Genomic DNA, 13,202 nt, shown 5'->3' with positions numbered 1-13,202 from the left:
CAGGTTGTTCCAACATGTCAAGTCCAAACATTCACCGCCCCCAAAAGCTAATAGAAGTAATGGTGACAAGACAGGGCAAAGTAGCCGTTAGGGAAAGACAAGGAAACGTTTCAACCCCTTTGGTGGGTCGACGAGATTTTTAGGTTAAGTAGAGGAAGAATCGGGACAGGAGGCAAGAGCTATGCATAATTAAGCAGTCTTGGTCAAAATGTGGTCCGATTGATCATTATCTCGATCTGGTTCTGCAAGACAGCTTGAAAAAAAAGTCTGTATTGTTGGAGGGGGCAATCAATCTGATTCCCAGGAGACGGTTGCTCGGGCTTGGCGGATGAGCTCACCACAGCCTGATCTGCCGGACAAGGTCTGCTTTTTCTGGAGTCTAAGGTGACGACAACAGGACAGTGTTCAGGACTGAGACTGGGAGACTTTCGGGCACCTTTAGGGGTGAAATGCGGGCAGAAACACGCCTACGTTACTCCCATCTCTGTGAACCTCAGCCTTGAAGGCAGGCAGGTAGACACATTGTATCACTGACTTCCAGACGCCCTGAGCGCTTACACTGCGCATGCTCAGGGAAGGAGTCGTCTGACCCAAGGTCTTAAAAGGAAGGAGGTCGATACCAATGGAAAGCAAGAAGGTCAGGTTTTCATCCGTCCTGTTTTACTCAGCTGGCGGCGTAAGTGAGGAGCCAGGTAGGCCTTTTTACGTAGTGCCTGTGCCCATTCTAAATTCACTTTTAATAGGAGCCAAAACAACAAAATAGGCAGGATAACGAACTAACAACCGGAAGGTAAACAAATTAACGGCCATTTTGACCATTCAGCAAATTTTGGATTTGATCTGTCAGTGACACAGGAAGTCTAATGGGCCTCTCTACACTTCAGCCCTGATATTCCTTTAGCAGGGGATAGACCCTTTCACTCACTGTATACTGTGACAAACGGTCCTGAGAAGGGGCAAAGCCGTTGCACCCTTCTATCCTGGTGTGATAAGAAGGTAAAGGTGCTATTGGTGGGGAGAGTTGGTTGGAAAGAGCTGTGGTCAGGGCTGGGGCGGAGATGGAGAGGGATTCTTCAGAAGGGGGGGGCTGAGGATGGAGCACACGCCCTGCTTTACAACTTTGTCCAAAAGAGACTGACAAGGCTTAACTCTGACAAGATCACCAAACTGCCCTCCTGGACACAGGGCCCTTCCCCGTTCCTTTATTCTACAGATTGAATGTTTGTGACCCTCTAACACTCATGCTGGCTGTTAATCTTCAAGGTCAATGTACTGAAAGGTCATGCCTTTAAGGGAGTAACTAGACCGTGACCCCTATCATGAATGGGATCAAGAGTCTTACCAAAGAAGACCTTTATGCTCTTGACCCTGCCACTCTCCCACGTGCCCTCCTGAGGCTCACAATGGGCCTCACTGGACACCAAGCTTGGTTTTGTATTTCCTGGACATGAGAATTATGAGAAGTAAAGTTTTCATTGCTTATCCATTATTCACCATCCAGTGTTTGGTTATAGAACGCTGTTCGCCTCTTACACCCAGGTGAGAGGCCCTCAGGCGCTCACATTCCTGAGGCCTCATGAGAACAGTTTCCTCACACATTCACCAGAAGAGTAGGAACATAGGAGTGGGTACCAGAGAGAAGAGTCATTGAGGAATATCTGCTGGCCACAGTGGCTAGAGAGGAGGAGAGAGGGTCACACGGAGGAATCACAGTGGACCCTTGAAAATGAGAAAAGGTGAAGGAAATCCCTGGGGAAGGAGGCATCACAGAGCTAGGCTTCCTTTTATCACTTCCATTCAGCAAAGCCACCTCCTCATCCCTGAAACTCACCAAGTGTGGTGGTTTGAATATGCTTGGCCCATGGGAAGTGGCACTCTCGGGAGGTGTGGCCTTGTTAGAGGAAGTGTGTCACTGTGTAGACAGGCTTTGAGAGCTCTTAGTGCTTAAGCTCTACCCAGCACGGTGGAGACCCTCCTCCTGGATACCTGCAGAAGACAGTCTCCTTCCCGCCATGATGATAATGGACTGAAACTGTAAGCCAGCCCCGATTAAACGTTTTCCTTTTAAGAGTTGCCTTGGTCATGGTGTCTCTTCAGAGCAATGGAAACCCTAACTAAGATACCAAGTTACCGGGACTATGGGTCTGAGATACATACAAACAACATACATACATATATACATACATACACACACACACACACACACACACACACACACACACTTTGTCTCCCTCTTAACAGCCTCAATACTCAGGTCCTGGGCCAGCTTGTGACAGAGCAGGCAGGTGGAGGATCTGTCTGTCTAGCCACTGCCCAGGCTGTACTCGCCTCCAGGTAGAGCGATCGTTCTAGGAAGATTTCCGAAAGCAGGGGGGAGTGGACATCTACAGTGTGTTAAAGCTGGTTAGCCCTTGCTTGCTTCACGTGAAAATGGAGGTGGTGGGGCTGGAGGGAGCACATACATGAGGCCAGAAGAAATGAGTTCCTGCCTTAAATTAAACACGTGTAAACCATACAACCCTCAGTCTCGCTGGGCCCGCGCACACAAAAGTGAGCGCTCAGTCAAACTGTGTGGAGGTAAAGGAAGTTTTCAGTTACACCAAAGCCTGGAGGCCTGCTGCCTACCCAAGCAGGGCCATTCAGGCTGGCTACTGGAAATGGGCGGAAGGACGCTTGTCACTGGTGATTCAGGGCCCATGGACTTGGAACAAAGGCTCTCTGTTGTACCTGGAGAATAGGGTCCATTTATGCATGACAGGAAAGGAGGCACTTAGTGTTGTTGACACCAGAGTGCTTAATAACCAACAAGAACCATACGACCTAGGAATCTGGGCAGTAAAAGATCAAGATGTAGAACTCTCATCTCCTTCTCCAGCTCCACGTCTGCCTGGATGCTGCCCTGACTCCCGCCATGATGATAATGGACTGAACCTCTGATACTGTAAGCCAGGCCCAGTTAAATGTTTTCCTTCTAAGAGTTGCCTTGGTCATGGTGTCCCTTCATAGCAATGGAAACCCTAACTAATATACCAAATTATCGGCAACATGGATTTGAGATATATACATACGTACATACAAACATACATACAGACAGACACACATACACACACACATACACACACACACACATACACACATACACATATATACACAGAGACCATTTAATTCATACTCATAATTTTATTGTTTTTAATTTTTGTGTGTGTATATCATATAGGCATGTGTATATATGCACACTTGTGTGGGCATGCGTGTTAAAGCCAGGGGTTGGCATCAGGTGTCATCTTCAATCTCTACCTTGTAGTCTCTCACTGACCCTGGTGCCCACTGCTTTAGCAAGATTAGCTGAGCAGCAAGCCCCAGGCATCTTCCTGCTTTTTGCCTCCTTGGCACTAGGGTTTGTAAGGTGTCAAGGAAGGGACAGGATTTTTAAAAATTCTCTTGTTATCACAAAATATCACAAGAAAAATTAGTTCATGATTGTCTTAGTTAGGGTTTTACTGCTGTGAAGAGACACCATGACCAAGGCAACTCTCATAAGGACAACATTTAACTGGGGCTGGCTTACAGGTTCAGAGATTCAGTCCTTTATCATCAAGGCAGGAACATGGCAGCATCCAGGCAGGCATGGTGCAGGAGGAGCTGAGAGTCCTACATCTTCATCTGAAGGCTGCTAGCAGAATTCTGGCTTCCAGGCAGCTAGGATGAGGGTCTTAAAGCCACACCCACAGGGACACACCTACTCCAACAAGGCCACACCTCCAAATAGTGCCATTCCCTGGGCCAACCATCACTATGGTTCTAAAAGTTTGTATTTGCTAGTCCCAAAAGCAGAAGTACATAGCTGGGAGAGCCACTTATATCATGGCAGACAAGATGGAAGGAAGGGGCAAGGTCCCAAACTACCCTTTAAAAATACCTTTCCCCGAGGACCTATTTCCTGGAATTAGGCTCCCACCAATGGTTTAATCCAGTGGCTCTCACCCTTCCTAATGCTGCGACCGACCCTTTCATACAGGTCCTCATGCCATGGTGACCCCCAAACCATAAAATTATTTTTGTTGCTACTTCATAACTGTACTTTTGTGCCTGTTATGAATCATAATGTAAACATCTGATATATAGAATATTTGATATATGACCCCCATGAAAATGTCCTTTGATCCCCCCAAAGATGTTACAGACTACAAGTTGAGAACCCCTGGTTTCACCTATGGAAGAGATTAGTGGCCTCCTGATCTACCCATCTCTCAAGGCCTGCCCCACACTGCACTGAAGACTGGTAGTTTGAATAGGTGTGGTCCCTATAGACTCATGTATTTCAGCGCTAGCCCACAGGGATACTACTAAGAGGTATGGCCTTGTTGGAGGAAGTGTGTTACGGTGGGGGTGAGCTTTGAGGTCCTATGCTCAAGTTCCATCCAGTGCAGAAGAGAGCCTCTTTTGGGCTGCCTGCAGAACCCAGTCTCCTCCTGCTTGCCTTTGTATCAAGATGCAGAACTCTCAGCTCCTTCCAAATCACCACATTGACAGGCTTCCCACCATGATGATAATGGACTGGACCTCTGAAACTGTATGCCAGCCCCAATCAAATGCTGTCCCTGGAGTTACCTTGGTCATAGTGTCTCTTCACAGCAATGGAACCAAGACACAGACCAGGCCCCAGTTCATGGGTCATTGGGAGAGACTTCATTTCCAAACCATAATGTCTTATAAACTCTTGGCACCACTGAGCCAAGCATCTGACTGTCTCCCAGGCCTTTCCTCCCCTCCTCCCCCTGCCACCTCACGTGCGTGGAGAACATGATGTCTGGGTATTGCTGGGGTTTGCTTGGTTGTTATTCTGACTCATTGCCATTTTCTGAAAGCCTTTAAATTATCCAGGCTCATGGTCACCTAGCCTTACTTCTCAGCTCACCTGCCAAGATGAGGAGGCTTTTGGCTAACCCTTCCTTCACCCTCGCACTCAAAATCCAGTGGCATCAGAATCGTTATGAAGGGTCCACAGTGGGCTGAGAGGAACTCACTTTCATGAATGCAAAAAGCTGCATGGGAACTCTATTTCTGAAGCTGTGAGGGAAATAGAAACTGTCAATGGACCCAACTAATCCTTCATTCAGTACATGCCCAGCCCAGCAGGCACAGGGGCCGGTGCAACGAAGTCTGGAGCTATACTTGGTTTTACCTGGGACATGGTCCTCAACCTTCCTAATGCTGCAATCCTTTAATACAGTTTCTCTTGTTCTGATGACCCCCCAACCATAAAACTATCTTGTTGCTACTTCATAACTCTAATTTTGTTCCCATTATGAATTGTAATGGAAATACGATATGCAGGGTATCTGATAGGTGACTCTCAATAGAGTCATGGCCCACAGGTTGAGAACCACTGATAGAATAGATAAGTATCCTCCTGTGGTTGAACACAGAGGGGCTATACATCCCCACCCTGAGAAACGTGTGATGTAATGGACTCATTACGAATGTTTCAGGGCAGCGTGATGGTACATGCTTGTAGTCCCTATACTAGGGAGACGAGGGCAAGAGTCAAGGACAGCCAGGGCTGCACAGCTGGACCTTGAACCCCTTGCCCCACAAAGCAAGTTTCTCCTAAGACCAAATTTCATCAAATACCAGAGCCCTTGTTTAATAAAGTTAAGTCTGAAAACAGCTCCGGATGTAGAAGAGATTGTTCTCTGTCCCTTCTTCCTCCAGATTCTGTGCCCTTAAGCTAAAACAGCAGAAATACCCAAGAAAAGGGGGGTTGCTTCCCTAGACCCCTCATGACTCAGGGGGTCTCCCTCTGCCTTCCAGGCACATCATTCCCCACAGTGGAACGATCACAGAGGCCAGGGGATGTGTCCTCTCGGTGTTCACCACATTGCAGATCTCTCCTTACTACCCAGGATGCAGAACTCCCTGTGCACTGAACCCTCTTCAGGGGTTTTCTCATTACTGAGCTCCAGAGATGGATTGCTCCTTGACTGTGTTCACTACTAGGCCTGGGACATGACCAGCAGATAGCTGTAAATGCAGGATGAAATAGTCACACGGAGGTGTTTTAGTACATGGGACAGTTTGGGGGGAGAGTAGATACAGTGGTTTGGATTTAAAATATTCCCCAAAAGGTTGGACCCCGATGGACAGTGTCCAGAGGTAAAACCTCTGGGGATGGTTGAATTATGAGGGGCCTAATCCATTGATGAATTCACAGATTAATAGGCTGTCAGGAGGCAGGGAGGCAGAGCTAGCTGAAGAAAGTGAGTCTTGCAGTGGACTCTTGAAGGGAATTACTCTTGCTCTGTGTCCCTATCTGTCTCTGTGTTTCTGTCTCAGTCTCCCATGAAGTGGAAACTTAAGGGTTCTTTGGAAAGTTGGTTGGATGGCATTTTACTGGGGCAAACATGTGAAGGAACATTTTGTTAAAGTGGACTCAGGTGTGAAAGGCTAAGGCAGACTCATGAAGCAGACACAGGAGAGAGGGTGTTCTGCTAAAGCAAGCAGACGTAACGAAGGAGTCTTTGCTAATGATACACATATAGTGGTCCACCTTACATTGCGTAGTTCAGCTGCATTTGTCAGGACTCCATAGAGAGACACGAAGAAACTTCCAGTGGTGCACTCCAGTTTCTTTCCACTCCCACAGTCTTCGGCTGATTGGCAGAGTGATGTCACCTGAGACAAGTGCATGTGCTGAGGCAAGACACATGAGGTTTGGAGAAAGTGTAAAAGGACTTGACGGACAGTGATGGGGCTGAGCTAGGCTTGCTTATAGACCTATCTGTTCAATGCTTGTTAGTCTCCAGTCTTCGCTGATCTTCCCTTTGCTGAGAGAGGCACAGCTGAGAGCTTCTCCTGGCATTCCTCTGGTCCAGCCTACTAACCCGTGCTGAGGCTGAGGCCTGGCTATCTCTGCTAGGTAGTGCTAGTGCTGCTGATTTGTGTTTGCTATCTGGACTCTACTGAACTGGACTACTGGTATACCATGAAGTGCTTGCAAGTGGATCGAGCTGCCACTGCTAACCTATGGACTGAGCAGCTGATTTCTAGACAACACAGATGAGAGTTTCTCCAAAGAACCTTTCTAAACTGGTCCACTTCCCCACTGTATCCCTTCTTTCCCACTACCTCTGGTGGGTGGTGGGCTAAAAGGGAGGTTAAAGCATTTAGGAACTCATTCATTAAAAATAAGTTGTGAAAAATTAAAATACACTCCTGGTCTCCCTGTCTTGGTCTCAGTCTCCCTCTGGTGTCTGTTCATCTCTTTGTCTCTTTCTCTGTCTCTGTCTCTCCCTTTCCCTCTCACTTACTGTCTCTGTCTCTGTCTCTCTCTGTCTTTCTCTCTCTCTGTCTCTCTCTCTCTCTCTCTGTCTCTGTCTCTCTCTGTCTCTCTCTCTGTCTGTCTCTCTCTCTCTCTCTCTCTCTCTCTCTCTCTCTCTCTCTCTCTCCTGGCAACTTTGATCCACCATATGTTCACACCAGTGTCCTGCTTGAGCATGAGAGGAGCTGAGGGAACCAAGTGACCATCAGCTGAGCCCTCTGAAGCCCTGAGCCCAAACCAGTCTTTGCTTCTTTCAGTTAACTTCCTCGATTTCACCACAAAAGTCTCACAAAGCAGAGAAGGGCCCTCTGGGGAAAGCAGGCAAAACTTAAAAGAGTTGAAGAATTCTATATTCAAACTTGCTATTCTGGGTTTTCCTGAAGATATATTTTTCAAGGCAATAGGACATAACATATTTCATATTACAGCTTCTTAGCTAGATGCAGAGATTTTTTAAAAATGTAGACATATGGTATGCAAGCCTCCATTTGCACTCTCATTCCAGTCTGCAAATGTTGAGCAGGCTTTCTGAAGCAAATATAGGCATGAGTTCCTATGTCTGGAAGGTAGGTCACAAGCAGGAGGTAACCTTATACTTGGTGACATCTCATCAATGATCTCCTGTAAACCTACATTAATGACATAATTTTAGGGGGAATGGGGTTCAAGACAGGGTTTCTCTGTGTACCCCTGGCTGTCCTGGAACTCACTTTGTAGACCAGGCTGGCCTTGAACTCATAGAGATCCACCTGCCTCTGCCTCCTGAGCGCCAGGATTAATGGTATGTGCCACCACCGCCGCCCAGACTGATGACATAATTATTAAGAATGCTAACTTCTTTTTTTTTTTTTCTTTTCTTTTTTTCAGAGCTGGGGACCGAACCCAGGGCCTTGTGCTTGCTAGGCAAGCGCTCTACCACTGAGCTAAATCCCCAGCCCCTGCTAACTTCTTTTAAATGACAGTCTTGCTTTGTAGCCGAAGCAGGCCTTGAACTTGCACACCCAGCCTGTATTCCAATTTTACTTTTTACCGTGTTGGTTGACCTTCACTGTTTACTTGACTGGATTTAGACTCACCTTGGGGAAAGCAGGCTCAGCAAGCCATGAGGAGCAAGCCAGTAAGTATGGCCCCTGCGTCAGCTCCGGCCTCCAGGGCCTTCGGTGATGGACGGTTACTGGAGATGTAGCATGAAATGGACTCTTTACTCCCCGAGTTGCTTTTGGTCACAGCAATGGAAAACCCTAAGACGAGTCTATGAGATGGTTGCTAAGAAGCCCAGTGAATGGAGGACAACACATTCTAGAGGCAGGTAGCACCACAGTGTGGGCTGGGCTTCTGTACCAAGTGAAAGAGAAAGAAGGGAAGCCCCACCATTCTCCCTCTTTGCTTCTCGACAGAGTCTGCAGTGTGACCAGCAACCATGCGCCTGGCTGCCTTACCTTCCCACCATGGTAGACTGCATCCCTAAAACTGTGAGCCAAAATAAATCCTTCCCTCCAGTCACTGTGATGGAGAACTTGGTCACAGTAATGAAGAAAACGCCTGTACTTATCCTTGGATGGAAATCCTGTGGGGTTCATGACCCCTCCCCCAGTTATGCATAGGTTCTATTAAATCAGTAATTGCTTCTACAACTTTAAATGCAAATCAAACAACCTAAACTGTTGACAGGGAGTAGAACTGACTGGGTATTATAGCTGTTAACTTGCTCTGGAGTGAGACGTGGCTTAGTAGATAATGAAAGAGCTCTCCGTGCAAAGCTTAGGAACCAGCACTCAGCTCCCCACACACTATGTAGACATCAAATGGAGACATCCCAACTCACAAAGGCTAAGTCGTGGTGCCCAAGCAAGCTGGCCAGCCAGAGTAGCTCAAAAGGCAAGGTCCTGGTTCTGAGACCCTGCCTTGCTTTGTAAGGTGGTGAGCAATGGAAGGAGACCCCTGATATCAATCATGGGCATGTATACACACATACACACACACACATACACATGCACACACACATACACACACATATATACATACACACATACATACACACATACATGCATATACACACATACATGCATACACACACATATACACACATACATTATACACACATACATACATGCATATACACACATACATCCATACATACACACATACATATATACACACTTACACACATACACACACATATATACCACACATACATACACACATACACCACACACATATACACACATATATACACGCATACACACATATATACACACATACATACACACACATACACCACACACATATACACACATATATACACGCATACACATACATACACACACATACATACACACATACACCACACACATACACACACATATATACACGCATACACACATATATACACACATATATACACACATACATACGTACACACATACACATACATGCATATACACATATACATGCATGCGTGCACACATACATATATACACACATACACCTCACACATATACACACATATATACACGCATACACACATACATACACACATATACATACATCCATATATAGACATACATGCATGCATACACATACATATATATACACATACATACACACATACATACATATACACATACACATACATGCATGCATACACACATACATATATACACACATACACATACATACATGCACACACATACATACACATATACATACATGCATATATAGACATGCATGCATACACATACATATATATACACATACATACACACATACATACATATACACATACACATACATGCATACGTACACACATATACATACATGCATATATGCACATGCATGCATGCATATATATACACATACATATATACACATGCATACACACATACATATACAGATACTTGCACACATACACAGACATGCATATACACACATACATGCATGTATGCATTGACATACATGTATGCACACATACACTCATATACATACACACATACACACGTACAGACATACACACATGTATACATACATACATACATATACTCACATACAATGCACCACACATGTGTGAATACACATATGCATGAACACCATACACATACACATACACATGTAAAAGAACAGACTAGGATCCATTGCTCGTACACATCTCATTTCCATGCTTGAGCAATGAGAGTCTAGATGATTACAGATACAGCATAACATTAACCGCGGTCCTCTCTCTGCTCCTAAACTGGAAGTACCATGTATGGTCAGGGGCCACAAAGACCCCTAGAGCAATTGGTACCAGGTAATCTTTCTTTCCTTTCCCCTTCCTTCTGTCCATGTTTTCATTCTTCTTTTCATTTTTTTTTTCTTTTAAGACCAGCTGCCCTTGAACTTTCGAGGTAGCCTAGGCCAGTCTTGAACTCTTGGTCTTCCTGCCTCCATGTGCTGGAATGACAGGTGTGACCTCATCATGCCCAGCTTACGTGGTACTAAGGACGGAACTTGAGGCTTCCTGTATACTAGGCAAGCACTCTGCCAACTGAGATACAGCCCCACCCACCTTTTCCCCTCTGACTCCTCATTCCCACCCCATTGCCTCTCTTCTCCCTCTCTTCCCTTCCTTCCTTCTTCAAGACCAAACGTTCACTAGGTAGCCAGACCAGCCTTGAATCCAGGCTATTCCTGCCAGGTCTCCTGAGAGCTGGGTTTGCAGGGACAGGCCCCTCCTCTTGGCTAGACAACCATTCTTCCACTCAGCAAGCCACTTGCCCCAGGCTGATGTCCAGGTTTGGAGTTCCAAGATACTTAATGGCACAATATTTACATAATCTTTCTTTTACTCAGTGCCAGTTCTACGTGCTAAACAATCCTCCTTTATCTGCTCGTGTGTTACAAGACCTGAGACTTTCAGTTGACATTGGATTAGGGGCTTTCCGTGGACAGGCCCGACCCTGATGGCCATGTGCTGGTTTCCCAGCTCTTTACTCCCCGTGTAAACTTGAGATGTAATAATCATCGTTTTCTGGGATCCCAGCAGCAGTGGCAGTGCAGCACTGAGCCCCAAGGCAGGGTCAGAAGAAAAACTTCAGGCATCGGAGTCTCTGGGTTCACTGGGTGGGACATAAGCCCATAATTCGAACACTCAGGAGACAGAGACCAGGGGAATGCTCCAGTTGAAACTATCCAGGACTATGAAGTAAGAGCGCTCCCATCCCTACACACACACCGCATAGAAATAGGGAGTATTATTCAAAGTTCTTCAAAGACATTAGAAGCCAAGCAAATGGCCTCACAAATTAAGAAGCCTTTAACTGGAGAGTATTGGTTCTAAATCAAGGTCCATATTAAATATCTTTCTATTTCCCCACAGAACGTCAGTCTTTATTTCAACCAACAGCGCTAGATTTTTAATCTAGATCCAACAATAGTCAATTCTCTGCTCAGGACAGTAAGATGTCCGGTGTGTGTTTGAGGCAGCCTTTTGCCCGCATTGCCCGAATTGCCCGCATTGAAATGGTACCGGAGGACATCACCATTGTCTCATTACTCTGGACAGGTAGCAGTTGAGTGGTTCCCACCTTAAGCCCATTAAACAAACACTGTTCCTCTTGCTTTCAGGGCAGTCATCCAGGATGTACGACTCTGCCTTTAAGAACACTTTAAAAGCTGGGTGTGGTGGCATACACATGCACTCTCCGTACTAATGTGACTGAGAACTCTCGGGTCACTTAGACTGTCTCAAAAAGTCAAACAGAGACTTAAAGGACTGTGTGGCGTTCTCATTTTCTCCCTGTCCTGTACCAGAGACTAGAGACAGGAACTGCAGATGGGACATTATGTGTTGTCTCTTGTATAAGTCATAACCTTTCACCAACTGGCCTTTAGAAACTCAAAGGGAGTTTGCCCACCATTCACTCAGGCACGGAGCAGAGGCTCAATGGAGCACAATGAGAAGTGGAAGAGAAGATTAAGAAAGAAATGTAATAGAAGAAACACTAGCAAGGATTTTGAAATGAACTGGGAGGCGGCAGTGGCACACGCCTTTGACTCTAGCATTCGGGAGGCAGAAGCAAACGTATCTCTGTGAGTTCAAAGCCAGCCTGGTCTACAGAGGGAGTTCTAGGTCATCCAGGGCTACACAGAGAGACCCTGTCTTGTGTGTGTGTGTGTGTGTGTGTGTGTGAGTGTGTGTGTGTGTGTGTGTGTGTGTGTGTGTGTGTGTGTGTGTGTGTATGGGGGGTGGGTATGGGTAAAAGAAAATAGAATACCCAAGTAGAGTATTAACAGAATTTAAAATGTTTTCATGAGGCTGTCTATGGAATTGTCTTTCTAAAATACAGAGATAAATAATAAATATAATATCCACAGATTCAACATTGTCTTCAACGGTGGTACACCAAGTGTTTCCACAAAGTGCTAGCTCCAGAGATTACTCGGCTGAGAGCTTTACTATTTCTGAAGAGGAAGAAATTATGCATGAGGCAGTCAGCTATGGAAGCATTAGCTCCTGGGAACAATATCCTCAATTTCTAAAGCATTTCTGAAACCTAGCTCGGACCTCTACTCTAAAATTAAAAAAAAAAAAAAAAAGAAGATGGAAAGAAAGAAAAAAGAAAAACAAAACAGAACAAAAACAAAACAAAACCCTCTAACCAAATGTTAACGTCCTGTTCCATTTCTTAAATGTGTTATTCTTATCTCCTGCCCTAATGACCGTTCTGCGCCAGCTGATAAGGTGATAAGGAGCCGGGGAGAGTGGTGCACACCTGGGATCACGGGCTCTGAGAGGCTGAGGCAAGAGCATCATAAGCTAACGACCAGCCTGGGCTCCACACTGAGACTCTGTCTAAACAAATGTTAATTAAAATCACGATAATAATGTAGGCAGTCTCGACGC

The 13,202-nt window shown here is 45.8% G+C and overlaps 1 long non-coding RNA gene across 1 annotated transcript; it reads left to right on the top strand.

Annotated features, from left to right (window-relative positions):
* The first annotated feature begins 539 nt into the window (after positions 1–539).
* On the top strand, positions 540–12,872 carry LOC120098891 (uncharacterized). The gene is made up of 4 exons (XR_015645279.1): positions 540–692; positions 8,189–8,626; positions 8,719–12,388; positions 12,674–12,872. It is a non-coding gene; the product is annotated as an uncharacterized LOC120098891 (long non-coding RNA).
* Positions 12,873–13,202: the final 330 nt, after the last annotated feature.

This window comes from Rattus norvegicus, chromosome 20 (genome assembly GCF_021556685.1).
Source record: "Rattus norvegicus strain SHRSP/BbbUtx chromosome 20, alternate assembly SHRSP_T2T, whole genome shotgun sequence".
Lineage (NCBI taxonomy): Eukaryota > Metazoa > Chordata > Mammalia > Rodentia > Muridae > Rattus > Rattus norvegicus.
The sequence above is the reverse complement of the archived record's forward strand: the minus strand, read 5'-3'. Positions and strand labels throughout refer to the sequence as shown.